The sequence below is a fragment of the Periophthalmus magnuspinnatus genome, chromosome 9 (genome assembly GCF_009829125.3).
Source record: "Periophthalmus magnuspinnatus isolate fPerMag1 chromosome 9, fPerMag1.2.pri, whole genome shotgun sequence".
NCBI classification, from domain to species: Eukaryota; Metazoa; Chordata; class Actinopteri; order Gobiiformes; family Gobiidae; genus Periophthalmus; species Periophthalmus magnuspinnatus.
Window position 1 is genome coordinate 25,501,246 of NC_047134.1, and position 17,298 is coordinate 25,518,543.

The 17,298-nt window shown below is 41.4% G+C and overlaps 1 protein-coding gene across 2 annotated transcripts in view; it reads left to right on the top strand.

The window, feature by feature from the left end:
* znrf3 (zinc and ring finger 3) overlaps positions 1 to 17,298 on the top strand; it is a 109,494-nt gene that overhangs the window by 63,743 nt on the left and 28,453 nt on the right. The gene's annotated exons all lie outside the window — the stretch shown is intronic.

The following is a 17,298-nucleotide window of genomic DNA, read 5'->3' on the forward strand; positions in this document are numbered from 1 at the left end:
AATGTGAAATTGAAGAGGAGAAATATCACTTCATATCGCTGTTTGGATGTTTGCAAGACAAGTTAAAGAGAGATTCATTTTTTTCAACATTTTACCCATGAGATATAGGCATCTTCTGAAGGCTGGTACTGCTCGGCTCTTCTGGCTGAATAAACTTGGCCAGTTTATTCGCCCTGTTAGTGTGAGGCTTAAAAGAAGTTTTTCTGAGATCTATAATAAAATTTCACTATATCTTAATGATGTACCTTGTATCTTCAAAAACAACATTCATGATATTATCGATAATTTGCTATATTGATCAACTTTATACCACTAAAACAAATACACATACAGCTGGACAATTGTGTCGGACTTAACTAGAGTTTTATTAGCCCCTCCCAACCTCTGCTTGCCGCTCTCCCTCCTCTCTCCCCTTTTTGTGCTCAGTCCCCTCTGGAGTCTCAGAGTGGTATTTTATCATGCTTTAATTAAGTGTTCCTCTTAATGGAATGTACCAACATTCCCCTGGAGGATGGGGGGGTGGGGGCAGGGGGATGGCAGAGGGGATGGCCGGCTATAGTCTCATTTATCCAGCGCAGGGGCAGTGACAGAAAGAGAGCAGCCTTTCATAATTTAAGGAGCTCTCGTGTTGTATAGACATGCAAATGATGCACTTTCTTTAGTGATGGCTGCTGACCCAATGTATGACATGAGAACGCACATGAGTTTTCTATGGCTGTTGTAATGGACCACTAGCATCTATAGAATATGAGATGGATTATTTCTATTCTTATAACAAAAGATTTAAAGGGGCCATGTTATGCTATTCTCTGATCTGTGTTATAATGTTGTTTTCCTCATCACGCAGTTGTGTTTCTTTCACATGTTTAATATACAAATCCTGCATATTTAGACTGAGTTCATCTCTCAAACTGAAAATGGTCTATTCTACCTTGTAATGTCATGAGGTAAAATAGGAAGCACATTTTGATCTTTGGGATGTAAACAGATTAATAATAAACCATTACTCAACCATATGTGAATGAAACAAAACACATTTCCAGGTATGTTTTTGAGGAGGTAACAACATTCTAATGAGGCTTAAAGCTCACAAGAGTCAATTTTGTTAAATATAGGATCTTTAAAGCCAGCCAGGCAAAAATCCCAGTCATATTAGTCATACAATATAATGTAAATACACAGATATTTATATAATATTTAAATGTGTTTCTCCAACATTCCAGTTTAAGATGGTGAAAATAAATACATTTTGGTTTACATTGTACAAAGTCACGATTGGCCCCTATTTGACCTGTGTTACCATATTATAAGTAAAATGTGGCACAACATACATTACATAACAGCACAGGTTTAGAAACATCCTGCAGTTTGTATAAAATGATTTTGATGGATGGAGGGACTGAAGCACGAGCACACGCTGACATTATCCATGTCCCCAAGGCCACCTCAAGCTGCATAAAACCACATCTTGCACTGAGCTGTGTAAGTACAAACAAGGCTAACGCTGTTTTCATACGATGTTTTTAAAAGACGCTAATTCTACTGAGAGGAATCCATGGCTGTGTCAGAATGTCCACGCTATTCCCTACAGGGGGCAGTACTTAGGGGTCACACCATTTTTGGTAGTGTCCAAATGTTGAGTTGGTGAGAAAATGGTGTATGCAAAATTTCCCACAAAGCATCTTGAAAAGTAGTGGGCATTAGTGGTCATTAAGCAGGTCAATATAGACCACAATGCATTGTGAGAGTTGGAAAAACAACAGTGTGGCAACAGGTCTTTAACTGGACACAACACGACTGAATGAAGATGATAAATAAAAAGGATAAAATGGATACAAAAATGAATACTCAAGTCTGTTTACTTGAGATCAAGACAAAAACGTGTATGAGACGAATCATTATTTATGACAGAACTCAAGTTTGGTTGACTTTTTTCACCCAGATGCCAGAGTCTTGTCACTTGAATGTAGTGAGATGAGTGTCCTATGGGGCCTGCTAAAGAGCGCAGGACTATGTAGTGAATGAGGAGTTAGGGATTACGATGGAACTACTGTTGTTTCAGTAGCTAATGGTTAGCTAAAAAAACAAACTCTGTAATGCCTGCCACATTATACATATGCTGATAAAACACACACATTTGCACATCACCACATTAAAATCACAATATCTTTTATTCACCTAAACCTGGAACTAACTTTATAGAACCGGACTAAACCAGGACGTGGACAAGAACCAAGCCAAGACTACATCTGAGGTAAACTGGGGTCAAAACCAGGACCACCACGCAGTAACGTAATACGCAGAGAACTACAATCTTAACCGACCTACACCCGCTTCGTGTTGGCACCACTGCTTTTTCTAAGTCCAGACAGGGCATGGTTCACCCCTCCGTGTACCCCATCCGTACCCCCTCATACCCAGCGTCGCCCGGGGTCCTTTGCCCACTTGTACACTGTCACCCACCTCGTCTGGCATCTCACCTCCGCACTCGCCCGACTGGCCTCTTCCTGAACCCGAGCGCCCAGTCCTCATTGCCGACAAAAGCGTTAGGGTATCGTCTGCTCAAATTAGATTCCATTTAATTACACCAGGCCCCGCGATCGCTCAGACTGGAAAAATTGCTGCTTGTTCTAATCCATGTCTAAATATAGTGTGTCTGGGAATACAATACCGCCGGTAACACTAAAGGCGCTGGTCAACCGTAGACATTTAGTCGTTTTGGATGGACGAACAGGCTTTCTTTCAGTTTGGTTGCTCAGATGTCGGTTATGAATCTTTCGCTAAACCAACGATTCTCAGGTCAGTTTTTTTCGTAATTATGTCCTAGGGCAACCTGTACATGATTAGATTTTGGCGCTCGCCGGGGCCATACAGGTAATAAATAATACTCCATCTGCCTGTGTGAAATAACATTTTATTGTTTTGTTGGAATCAAGTTTGGACACTGAATTGAAATTGTCTATAGGTGTTTTCCTTGTTCTTAGAGGTGAGCAAAAAGGTAAAAATTGTATCTAGTATGTATTGTACAATTTTCTTTGAGCCAGATCACAAGTAAGCCTGTCACAACAACAAAGTTTGAAGTACAATATATTGGTATATAAGTAAATATTGAAGATAAATAGTAATATCAAAACAAATTTATATCACATAATGACCCAAGAGCAGATTTAAACCACAAAAACTATCCAAAATGTACAATTAAAAAAAAAAAAAAAATTGAACTGCAATACTTAACCAGCCAAATGAAACACTTACTGCGTCTGTAATGAGTCATAGAAGTTATTAATTCAACCTCTTACAGCTTAAATCTTATCATATAGCCAAAAAATAACCAAAAATGTTGCAGTTGTGCAAAGAAGCTGTCGATGTAGTGATTAGCTCGACAGGCCTAGCCCTAATTCCAACCCTATCCCCAGGTCTATCTTTAATCATAGACACTACCAACATTTTTAAACACAATATTGCACCAAAAGACAGATTTTATCATCCAGACATCTTTTTTACCCTGACATCAGCGCGTTTGAGCCGGAGAGGAAGCGGAGGAGAGAGCGGTCACGGTGCCGTGCTCTGAAGTCCACGCGCTGCCTCCACCAAAGCGTTGGCGTGTCATGTATATGTACACAGTTCTTTCCTGCACTTCCTGTCTGCTTCCTGCGAGACTACGAGGACATTTAACCCTGACCTCCATGTGCCAAAGCAGCTGCCCATCCTCCACGGCCACACAGAACCAAGACCTGGGGCTCTACTACTGTTCAGATGTTAATCTAATCAAGATCCAAGCGTTTCAAATGGTCATTGATGAGCATTTTTAATTGGGAGGTCTACAGCCAGTCCTCTATCAGTTAAACTATGTGGTTTGGAGCAGAGTTTATTTCAAAACTTCTTGCCTTGTTAATTTTTTATTATTAGAAAAAAATAACATTCATTCGAAAATTTTGATCTAGATTTTTTTTTTTTTTTTTTTTTTTTGCCCCTACCAAGACCGAATGTGTTTGACATTAGGAAATCACCATGTTTATCAGAACTAGTGTTGGCAGCATAGATTGTCTATGTATAAATGGACATAGCTAACCTGCTAGCCGCCACATTCCAAATAGGAAATGATCATGGGTGCACTTCCGGCTCAACTGACTCGACATCAGCTCCCATTCGTTTTACTTTGAAAAATTCTCACCCCTCACTCTTCTAACCCGCTCTACATGTTCCTGGTATTTTTATTTTGGTATTGTGTCTGTAAATCAAGATATGAACATTAATAATAGACAAATCAGGCGCCTTCTTTCCCCAAGGGTCAGTCTTGTTAGCGATAGCAACAGGTTTGATTGACAGTGTTGTTAAACCAGCGGTGCGGGCAGGAAGGGGCGTTACCTTCATCAGTCTCGCTCTGGATTGGCTCTTTGGTTGCTAAGATACTCACGGTCAGAATTCCAAATTTGCCCATATAATCGTCAACCTCGATGAGCTTCATTTGGCTGGAATGAAATCGCTCTCCCTTAGTCCACTTCTTTATACAGTCTATGGTTGGCAGTATATATTTTTTTCTTAATTTCAATCATTTTGGGCATTCCTTTGATATCAGTCAGAATTATAATCCATCAGAAATGAGCTAAACGTGCCTATAACTATCACATTGGAGGAACTGTACCCTTGTTTTGTGTATTTTTCTCAGCTCTTCAGACAATTATTTGACAGATTTCTCAATAGTCTTATTTTGCAAACCTTTAAACAACAATTCCTGCCTTGTGTTATAGGACCTAACTTTAAATAGCATTGCCAAAATATCCCTCAATTGTATTCTGTACCACTTTGTTAAGAGGACACGTTATACTTGAATGGTCTTTCCTGACTTCCTGTAATGCTTGCGAGTTCTGGCGGTTGCCGTGGAACTTGTCGTCATGCCGATGGTCCATGTAGCCTTTGATCCCGCTCGGGCTCTCATGACATCAGACATGAAGAGGGCATAGTGGCGCACACAGAGAGGAGTGGGATTTCAAAGGACTACGGACGAATATGTTTGGCTTCTCTGGCCGATTGCGAAAGCGAATGTCTGCTTTGGTAAGTGGGTGGCTAGGATTTGTGTCTCAGTTGGTACAAATTTTTGCAAAAGCTCAAAAATGTGCTCCGTCCTCCCACACAGCCCCTCATGCCTGGTGTAAAGCAGGCCTCTTGGCTGTGTAGCTGGTATGTAGCTGTTGTGTGAAGCCTGGCACTGCCCTCTACCAATTCCGCTCCCTCCATAACTGAGTCCACCTCAAGCACCAGCCAAAGACAACATTTCGCTATAGCAACTGGTCCAAGTTCGGCCGGGCCACTACAAAGCAACGCCAAAATAACTACTAGAGCAATGGGACAGGTTTCAAGATCATTACCAACGTATCCTCCCTGAAATAAAGATAGCTGCTTTCAAGTTGTGCCAAAGGCGTACATCCATAAAAAGTGTATCCTGTGTGGGAAGCCATGTCTTTGACTCAGTTACAAACACAAGTCCACACACACAGCCACAGTTGTCTTGGAACAATGTTGGGTTCTTTTGATTTTACATCGAGTTGTGGTCCAGAGCAGAATCATAGAGGGAGGTTTGGTTTTAAGCTAGAACTCAGGTGGAAGTAAACAGAGATGAGATGGATTGGTCAAGTCGATGTTGATTTTGGTCAGGAAAAAGAACCTCAAAGGATTCTGTTGCACAAGTCACTAGCTGAAATACTATTGAACTGGACATTGTCAGACTATAGGTTGTATTATCTGGATTGATATCATAGACTGTATATAGAAATGGACATAGCTACACTGCTAGAAACTTTAACATTAATAACAATAACAAATTAGGCGACTTCTTTCTCCAAGGTCGCTCCTGCTAGCCTTAGCAACAGGTTTGATTGACGGTGTTCCTAAGTGCCTGCTTCCGGTTAAAACCAGCGGTGCAGGCAGGAAGGGGCTTTACAGATTGGCTCTTTGGTTGCTATGATACTCACACTTGGAATTTCAAATATGGAACTCGGCTTCAAAGTTGCCAACCTCGATGAGCTTCATCCGACTGCCCAATGAAATAGAGTTGAAAACATACTTGGACAACAAAAAGAACAGTATAATCAACCCCTCCACTTAATGAAACATGAGCATTGAACACACTTAAAAATGGTCATGCTCACATTTTTATATAGCGCTTTTCTACTTTAAAGGTGCTCGAAGCGAGTTAATATTACCATTTTGATTGCCCAATTACACATTTTTTGTAATCAAGTACAGCAATAATCATAATTGCAATTATAATTAGATAAATTGCACAACCTTATCTTAAAGGCTTCTATGGCGCAAATGACCAGCTGGGCTGGCTTTGAACCATAGTCAGGATTATGAGTTGCATTCATGTGCTGTCGTAACAGAAATGAGTCAGACAACAGATCAGAATTCCATAGAATATACTTCTAAAGATTCAAATCTGAATGTTTTTTCTGGTTTGTGTTGATCCATACAAAACAAAAATACAAATTTAGACATTTCATAGTCAAAGGAGGTTGTATTTGACAGAACTAAGCCACAAGATACAGGAAATTGTCACGTTTTTATGTAGCAAGGTGGGTTAAGTTTCTTGCCCAAGAACACAACAACAGTATTCATCTGTGGGACCTAGAATCACATCACCAACCTGTGGGTCAGTGGACACTCTACCAACTGAGCTACTGTCACCCCCACATAGAAAATATTATGAACACTATTGCGTTTGTGAAGCTAATTGAAAAAAGTAACCAGATCCAACAATTGTGGAATAACATCTCTATGACGCCAACCCCCACTAAAAAAGTTCCACAGAGCACCTTTAAACCGAAGCCAGGCTGCAGACAGAGGAGTGTGAGGTTGCAGGCGGCAGAGGTTGTGTGCAGTGCTGCTCGCTCAGGTGTGTGAGGTCGTCTGGAGGCCGGGGCAGTGCCAGGAGGGTGTCATGGCCGTGTACAGAGAGGGCTTCCCTGAGTTCAGACCAGCCCACAATGACCAAGATTCCCGTAAGAGCCTCAGATGTGTGTGTCATGTATCTGCCGCGGGAAGTATTTCTATTGGGAATGTTGGAATATTCAGGATGCATATAAAAGCGGTAAAAAGTTCAAGGAAAATCCATTTCATTCAAAAGATTGTATTTGCCTTGATACGAGGACATGTTTAGTTTGTGAAAAATATTCGTGCTTCGGTAAACTCCACTGGAAGTTTATCTTGTGAATATGCTGTAGGGACTATGTCTTTCAGCTGGCCCGGGAATGCCTTGGGGTTCCACAGGAGGAGTTGGAGGAAGTGTCTGGGGTGAGGGAAGTCTGTAAGTCCCTGCTTTGGCTTCTGCCCCCATGACCCGGCCTCAGATAAGTGGAAGGAAATGGATGGATACTGATAGATCATTGACGATTATTTAAAGCTACATTATGTAACTTTTCCAGTAGGAGGTCTGCCAGAAGGTTGTCTCCATGGAGATGTTATTACCTTGAATGTTCCTCGGTGTGGCATTAAACTTAGTTTGGCCTTTATTCAATTACAGGTGATTTTATTGCCCTGAAAAACAAGTATTCTTACAGCGCATAGGGTGGTCTCTCCGCAGATCTGACCGGGAACTTAACCTTGTGGCGTCACCTCCTTGTCTCCATGGAGATGTATAAGCTTAATATGCCCTACTGTGGCATTCCAGGTAAAATGATAACCTCTCCATGAATGATGCGACTCTCTTTGGCCAGCTTGAGCAAATTTAATTAAGTGCTCCTTTTTCAAGTAAAGTTTGTATTTAGTGGAGAAAAGTTACACAGTGCATCTTTAAATCAATCTTTTGCGGAATGGGATTGTACAAAGTAAAATGTAAAACTAAATTTGAACGTTTAGAAATATATTTTTATTCTTTGAGAGATTAAATTCTGGACTGGATCCTTACCAGAACCAGAAGTCAAACGTTAGGATCCTGTGAGGCTCTACTTAAACTGACGACACACATGAGATAGATACTGGGACATTTTGGTGCAAACATAAGAGAAACGCTCATGAAGAGGCTTGTGTGTGACAGAATCCTTGAGCCAGACACTCCATGACTCACTCTCTCTCCCTTCTGTCCATCTACATGATCTCTTCTCTATTTTTACTCTGTGAAGCCCACCCCATAGCCATAGCGTCCAAATTGCAGTCGTTTAATAACCCGTTGTGTTTGGTTAAATTGCAGAGGAGCCATAATGGTCATCGATTCCCCTTCTATGCCTTTTGTGCAATTCAGATGAAGCTGGTCGTAATAAAGTTTGAAAGAGCTAACTTTTGATAGCGGACACAAAAGAGATATTGATAAAACTGTTCTCCGCTCTGCTTGCGGTTAGAAATCAGTGGGTTTTACTTCCCTGGCTGCTGAATGAGAAGTCAATACAGAGAGTTGGAGATGAGAGCAGCGGACATGGGCAGCTGCTGTATGAAGCGCGGAGTAATGGAGGCTAATGGGAGTTTAGTTTCATGTGCTGTTTCAAGGAATGTGACTTTGAGACTTTGGAAGATCTTTGAAATGAAAGGCCTTATAATGCGCAAAATTGACTCTTGTGAGCTTTAAGCCATGCTATAATGCGGTTACCACCTCAAAAACATACCAAGAGTTGTGTTTTGTTTCATTCACATGTTTTGTTATGAGTCTGTCTACATCTCCAAAGCTCAAAATGATCTGTTCCACCTTGTGATGTCATGAAGGGGTAGTTTTCTGCTACATTTTAGCTTTTGTAACAACATTATAACTTAGATCAGAAATGGTGCAATATGGGCCCTTTAACGCTCAAACCTGTTGCTAACGCTAGTGGGAGTGACCTCGGGGAAAGAAGGTGCCTGATTTGTCTCTTATTAATATTCATATCTTGACAGACACGATAGAAAAAAACACCAGGATTGTATAGAGCAGGTTAATACAAACATTTTAAGATCCAAATAACGAGCCTGAAAGCAGCAGTTACAGAGAAAGGGGCAACAGTTTTTCAATAGAAAGTGAATTGAAGCCAGAGTCGATGGAGCCGAAAGTGCGCCCGTGCTCACATCCTACTTGGAACATGGTGGTTAGCAGGTTAGCTATCTCCATTTATAGATACGGTCTATGGGGTGTCTTCAAACTTTTGACTAGTAGTGTAAGAAAAGACAAAATGAACACGTTTGGATGCGTGATCATGTCAATTTACTACTAAATCTCAAACTATATTTTATAATTCACTTACTTTGCAATGGGATGCTATATTTCTTTAACACATTGAGCCAGAGTGTACCTTTTGGCCTCTGGTTAGATTCGGGACATAAACCACTTTGAAAGGAATGCATGGAGGAGAGCAGAAGCAAAAGAACGAAGAGGGGGAGGAGCTGTGAAGGAGGAAAAGTTTGATCTGGGGCCTGCCTCTCTGCTCTTTCATGTTTGTGTATCCCTCTACTCACTGATATCATCTTGACCGCTCTTCCTGGCAGGGGGTCTCCCTCCCTTTTCCTCTGGCCCCCATGTCTTCCTTAAGGCCAGACCCCCCACACACCTCCTCCCCCTCCCCTTGCCTTAAATCACTGCAGCACCACGTTTCACGCCACTCGGGTTCCCACTGCGCCCGTTTCCATGGTCACTGGGAAGTGCCATGTGTCATGTGGTTCAAAGTGAGCCGTCCCTGGCCAGAATTACCCCTGGCTTTCAATTGGAGGCCAAATGAGCATTATTAGACTTCACAGCTCAGGGCCCTATTTAAAGAGAGAAGAAAAGATCCCTGGGGACTTCAGAAGGGAGAGATGGAGGGAGAGACAGTGAGGAAATGCCATTACAACAACTTAAAAGTTCCTGGTCTGCCTTTATTTTCGGTTGATTGTAATGAAAACAAGCACATAAATACTGTGACAAAGATCAAAATGCAAAGTTAACAGCTACCTTCTATCTTTCATTCAGTAGATTGGCAGCGATACCAGGGCTGAAATTATCCAAATATTCTAATGAAGTTGTATGGAGTTTAAAAACACAGTGGAGCACTTCCTGTATTACCACATGACATCACAAGGTGGAACAGAGTGTTTGATGTTTGAAATAAGAACTCAGCAGGGTTTGTGTGTTAAACGTGTGAATGAAACGAAACACAATTCCAGGTCTGTTTTTGATGAGGAAACAACATTATAACATAGATCGATCAGAAACTAGCACAATATAGGCCCTTTAAAGGTTCACTATGTAACTTTTCTAGTGGAAGGTTTTCAAAGAGATGTTATTGACCTGCCAGGAATGTTCCACAGTATGGCGTTAAACCTGCCTATGGAGACCAAACTAAGTCACTGGTCAGATCTGCGGAGAGGCCACACTTGTTCAGTATAAGAATGCATGTTTTAAAGGTATTTTTGAGCAATATAAACACCTTTAATTGAATAAATGCAAGATAGATCAAATTAATGCCGTACTGTGGAGCATTCCAGGCAAAGCAATGTTGTCTCGTTGGAAATGACACTCTGTCGGCTGGACTCCAGAAACCAGAAAGTTACACAGTGCACCTTTAATTTCAATTGAATTTATCAAAGAAGTGTAAACGTAATCTTTAGAAATAGGCTTTGATAAATGGAAAGTACATGAGCGTCTAGGGAGCATATTAAATGTATGAGCTTGTATGTGTTTGTATAGTTCCTGCTGTGTTGGTTATAAAACTTGTACATGGTTTTGAAATCTGTTTGTAATCCCGATAATATTTTTGATGTCCAGATTAGTTGTAAATAATGAATTCGTTGTTGCGTCCTTATGTGTTTATATGTTATCATTCAGCTTGTTGTTCAGCCCTACTTTCCTTACAACACTTGCTCCCAAAAGTTCATTTAGGAATCGGACAGCAGCTGCCGTTGAGATCCTCCGCTCTGGATCAAACGATGAGCGCTGGAAAAAGTAAAGATAGGAGCCGACTTCCCACCTACGTCAAGCAAAGCCCTGTCTTTTCTCTGCACAGCTCCCCCCTAAGCTGTGAGCTTTGTGCTGGAATCGCTTCGGTGTTTGTGTGTGCGTGAGAATGGTCAATGTCCCGCGCCCCGCTGTGTATGTCAGGGCCCTGTTTGTATTTAAAAGCTCCAGAGCCGCTATCTGGCACGGAAGCTGGAAACCCAAGCCCCCTTGCTCCCCACGTGGCTAATCTGATGCCTGGCTGTCCCTCCTACAGATGGTTCTCCGGGTCCAGGGTGAGCGCGGGTGAAAATGGCATTCTGGTTTTGTCTTTAATGTTTCGCCAGGGAGCCAAGGTTAGGGCCTGTTCAAGGAGACAGAGAAGGGGAAGAAGAACTTTATTAGGTGAGGTAGGAGAGAATGGGTAGTGGGAAGGAATTAAATTGTATAGAGTCTAGGATTCATTCATGACAAATTACAACTTGGTCAGATCTTTGGAGACGTGACCCCACTCATATTAAGAATGCTGTTACATATTCTATCTTTAAAAACTCACCTGAACATATTCTGTCTCTCTCCCTGTGCAAGACACTACAGCCTATACTTTGGTTTCTGTCCATTGCAGTTTGTATATTTAGTTTGATAAATGACTCAGTGGTTAGAGCGTTTATCCATAAATTCAGAGGTTAGCATTTCAATTCCAGTTACAACCATTTTTTAGCAGGATTATTGTCATGGTCAATCATAAACGTCTGAAAAATATAAGATTTTCTGGTAATCCAATGTCTCACTCAACAATAACATTGACCATTTCAATAAAATGAAGCTACATATACCACATCTGACACAAGCTCCTCCTCATCACCTCCAACTCCCTCCATAACCTGGCTCCTCCCTCTCTCACCGACCTCCTCCATCAGCACCGTCCCATCTGCCGTCTCAGATCAGTCGACACCAACCTCCTCGTTCCCCTCATCAGGACAAAGCGCCAAGCCTTGTGGGGAAGGCAAGTCTTCTTCGCTGCCGCTGCTGTCCCTGCCCTCTGGAAAACACACTCCCACAATCCGTCAGGACTCGGACTAGCTGGAGTATTACAAATCACTACTAAAAACTAGAGATCGGGATAGAGAAAAAGTCACCTGTTCAGTTTGGCATTACGTACATGATTTCCACCATCGTTTTCTTCGTCTTTATTGTTTGTAAAGCGTATTTCTTTAGTATCCAAAAAGCGCTATATAAATCTAATGTAGTTGTAGTAGTAGTAGTGGTAGTAGTGGTGGTAGTGTAGTGGTAGTAGTAGTAAGTTCCATTATATTCATAAATCTTAAATGACAGACTTTATTTAGACCAATTTTCACTTTTGTTTACATTGTACTTTCCGAAATATCCAAAAAGTATTCACAAATGTTGAACCTGATCATTTCTATTAGTGACTAGGCCCTTGAACTATCTGTGGACTCCTTATAGAGCCTGAGAGTAGCCTACTTACTACATGGCATTAGCAGGTGCTGGAGTTGAAAGTTGGCGCGAGACTGGGGAACATCGGCCAGGACAGAGGAGGACATGCACCAACAGGAGCTCACCCCAGGCTTCATCTGCAAAGCTTCATCAGAGCAGAGGAAGCGTGCAGAAACAAAGATCATCCCCACAGCTCTTGGGCACAAAGAGATTACACAGAGCCCCAAGGGCGGCTCAGGCACTTACAGGTGGAGCTAAGGCATCATGGGAAAAGAACACAAGTGGAGAGAAATCATTTTTACATTAGTTTAGGTTAGTTTAGTCTTTATTTGAAGGGAACAGTGGTGAGAGAAGTACTCCGTTTTGTTTGGAGAAGTACAGATACCACAGCAAAAAAAAAAAAAAAAACTTAAAAGTATTAAAAGTACCTGTTTAAAAATGTACTGTGAGTAAAAAGTAAAAGAGTTCAGATTAAGAATACCTTTATAGTCATTGCCATTGTCTCAGAGAGCCCTTATTGTTCTGTTGCAAACTGGATTCAGTCTTCAGATCTGCAACTCAGTGAAGAGCCCATCCTGCTTTTTGATTGAATAATTGGCTTGAGGACAAAATCAGATGTGAACAACCTACTTTTTACTGATTGCAAATTAGCATTATAATACATAAAAAAAAAGTCGCATGCATGTTTACTTCATATCTGAGGAGATGTGTTTATGAAATACTAAGCAGCATTTAACAAAAATCCCCCTTTGGGTGGTGCTGACATACTTGTTCAAATTAGCTTTATTTACTTTAAAGGGCCCATATTACACTATTTTCTGATCTATGCTATAATGTTGTTTCCTCATCACAAACACACCTGGAGTTGTGTTTTGTTTCATTCACACACGTAAAACACAAACACTGCATATTTAGGCTGAGTTCTTCTCCCAAACAGAAAACACTCCACCTTGTTCCACCTTGTGATGTCATGTGGTAATACAGGAAGTGCTCCACTGTGTTTTAAACTCCATGCACCTTTACTATAGTCAATTCGATAATTTCAGCCCTGGAATTCCCAATCTTCACTGAACAAAAGGTAAAATGTAGCTGTTCACTTGAAAACTAGCGCTTCCTGACATCACAAGGTGTAATAGAGTATGTTGAGCTTTGGACATGTAGACAGGCTAATAATAAAGTTACTCAAACATGTGTGAATGAAACAAAACACAACTCCAGGTAAGTTTTTGATAAGGTAACACTATTATAACATGGCTTAAAGCTCACATGTCCATAGTTGCTGCACTGTGAAACGACATGAGCCTATACATGTTGTTGGATGTAAAAAAAAACTTAACTAACCTTAACAGTTTCATTCTGTAAAAAGCTTCATATTTTAACTTGATACTTTAAACACAAACCACCTTCTTTATCACATAAATTTCTGCCTAGACACCAGTCTGACAAGAGACACTTAAAAAGTAGTATTCTTGTCCTTCTCCTGAAAGCCTGTTTATTTTCCTGTGAATCACAAAGGCCAGAGCCCAAACCGGTAAGAAAACAACGGGGAGGGACAGGGAGAAAAGAGGAGGAAATTTAATTAGTAGTTGTCAGCAGCGCAGGCCCCAACCGCTGGTCTCTGCCGGGCACAGTCTTTGCCGGGCACAGGGGCTGGTCGCTGGGGGCTAGTCTCCACTGGGCACAGGGGCTGGTCTCTGCCGGGCACAGCGTTGGGCAGCAGCTCCACAAAATTCTACTTGATGAGAGGTGTTCTGGCCCAGCCCATTCTCTCTATTCTAGTTTGTCCAAATGTGTTTTTTTTTAATGATGTAGCCGCAAGAGAGAGCTGAAGTGAGAGGAAGCTCAGCCTGAGGGGGGCAACAACCCAACCAGTTATTTACAGACAGTTCTTGTTGCTGTTGTCGAATGCCTTGTTTTTCTGTTGTTTTGGTCTGTGGAGGGCCCCCTATGTCAGAGAAAGTGCATCAGACACACTCATCCAGATGACACTTGGTGAATCTTTCTCTGTATTTCCTTTAGTTCTTTCATCTTTTCTTTAAAGCTGCGCCATGTAACCTTTCTGGAAGAGAGTGCCCCATCTGCTTGCCTCAGTGGAGATATAATTTCTTTGCCTAGAACAGACATGTCCAAACTGGGGCCCAGGGACCAAATGCAGCCCTCAGATCATTTTTTTTTACCCTCAGGCTTCCAGAAAAATTAGCCCATATTCTATTATGTGATACTTATTACTGCAAGTTTTTTGAAAATCCACCTTGATAAAGATAATATCAATTTTTTTGTGTGTTCTGTGAGTAAAGGTCTTGTGGCTCGTTCTAACCTCTTATAAATGCATATATTCAAATTATTCACTGTGTCTATGGCTCTCGATCGGCTCTTTGCTTTGTCTGTGTTTTGATATTTGATAAAAGTTTGGTCGTCATATCAGGTCACGCCACCCTGCCAAGTTACAAGTAGCATCTGTGGAGAGGCAAGCTTGCTCGCAGTAAGAATGCATACTTCAAGGTATGTTCAATTTTTAACAACACTAGTAATTACATAAATGCAAGATAGACATGTTTAATGCCATACTGTGCACATCTCTATATGGAGTACCCAGAAAAGTACCTGCTAGAACAAAATACGGCTTTTGGATGCTTGTTGTTTTCTTTGTTCATCACAGAGACCGTTAGCTTTAGCCTCAGATTTTTTGTGAGCGTGTTCTCAATGAGTCTTCACACATAACGGCTTATCAGATTTAATAGGGAAAGTAAACAGCTCTGAGCTTCTGAATATTGTCTTGGAGATTGTTAATTCATAAAAGCTGTTTTATAGTCTACAGCTGCGTCCTGTGTTTTAATATAGCACCGATAACCTGGTAAACAGAAAACATGATTAAGAAGACCACTTTTTTATTTGGGTTTTCACTATTTTGTGCTATTCTAACTGTTGTGCTGGTCCTTACGAGACAAGATAAAAACTTGGAGATTGCAAAAGTGGAAGACATAAAGGAACAAACAACTCTGTGTCGAAAGCCGTTCTATAAAAGTGGTCAAATTGTGCAGGTTACACGGGCCCCACTCAGCTTCAGATCTGAGTCCAGAACAGCTCCAGTAGATTTGGCCTGAGACAAACTAAAGTGATCTTTGTCTTTAGTGATAACTGTTTTACATGGGAGCTGCCAGCCCTGAGGTGTGTTCAGATTCAGCTCTGTAGCTTTTAATGGGACGGCTCAGTGCCAAGTTCCTCTGGCAGGCCTCCTCAGGGTACCTCACACACACATTTGATAGCACTATTCACTTGTATAATTCTGGTTATGCAATGCTGAGTGAATGGTCACCCCATATTGTGCACTGAGGCAGATGGAGAGGGGCTGCTGGAGACGGGGGGCAGAACAGTCAGCCTGGGAAGTTGGGTGTTGTAACCAGCAAGACAGAGGGACCAAAACTGCGCGACTCACGAAGGTTAAACAGTGTTTATTCACAGAAATGTGCAACAAGTAATCAAAGTTCATTAATCCAAAGAGCTGGGGAACAAGGGGGCTTCACAGAATAGTGCAACAGATAAAGACAGTTCATGGATCCACAGGAGCTGGGAAGCGCGGGTGCGGGTCCGGGACCAGGGAGACAGAGACGAGGACAACATGAGACCATACCAGGGTAGGAGTGCAGGCGCAGGCGCGGGGGGTCCGGAGCTGGTTCTCGGGCGGAGGTCTGGAGAAGAGCAAAAATCCAAATGAAAAAAGGTTCACAAAAACACCAAGATACAAAGCCAAGCAGGAGCATTCACGTGTAACACGCGGACAATCTAGCACCGAGTGTCTGGTCCTGACTCCTCTTATCCACATCAGGTGGTGTTGATTGCGTAGATGGGCTGCAGGTGCGTGTGGGAGGAGCCAGGACTCCACCCAGCTCCGAAGACAGGCAGGTGAGGGAGGGGGAGCACAGCATGGGAGGACATCAAACAGGGATCATGACATTGGGAAACCATTTAAGATTTGGATAAAAACACCAAAAATCAAGTACCGCTATGTAGGCATGGGACGATATGAAAACTGTGAGTCAGGATCACCATGGCCAAAATAATTGAGATCAACGATTATATCAGGATAATTATTAAAGGTGATATATTACACAAAATGGACTCTTGTGAGCGTTAAGCCATGTTATAATGTTATTACCTTCTCAAAAACATACCTGGAGTTGTGTTTTGCTTCATTCGCACACCTTTATTATTAGTCTGTCTACATCTCCCAAGCTCAAAATGGTCTGTTCCACCTTGTGATGTCATGTAGTGGCAGTTTTCAAGTTAAGAGCTGCCTTTTGCTCTTAGTTCAGTAGCAATCAGCAATTCCAGGGTTGAAATCATCCAAATGATTCTAGTGAAGGTGTATGGAGTTTAAAAACACACTAGAACACTTCCTGTATTACCACATGACATCACAAGGTGGAACTGAGTGTTTTTCCTTTGGGAGAAGAACTCAAACAGAGCAAATATACAGGACAGAATAAAAAGCATAATATGGGCAGTTTAAACATTTTCTAGATATGAATCATAATATTTTTATATTATGAACATGTTTCATATTTAAACTGTTATATTATTGTACTTTGTTATAAGTGAAATGACCTTGATCTAGAAGAGACCGTCAGGGAGAAATGGGTTTGTTCTGCACATTCTGGTGACATAATGGGTATGATCTTTGTTGGCCATTCTCAGGATGTTTACTGTCCTGTATGGTGTATCAAATGTCTCTCTTTTTTATTCTTATAAGGTATTATTTTGTTGCTTTGGCATAGTGAAAAAGAGAGAGACTGGGGGGAATACGTAGGCCAATAATGTGCTGCCTGATTTAAGTGGTGCAAATGAACAAACAACCTATTTTTTATTCTGAAATATGATATTATAGATTGTAGCCTTGTCATATAAAAGTAGAAATTCTTGGACTTTCCCCAATATTGCAATTAGGGATACACCAATCCAGCTTTTTCAGT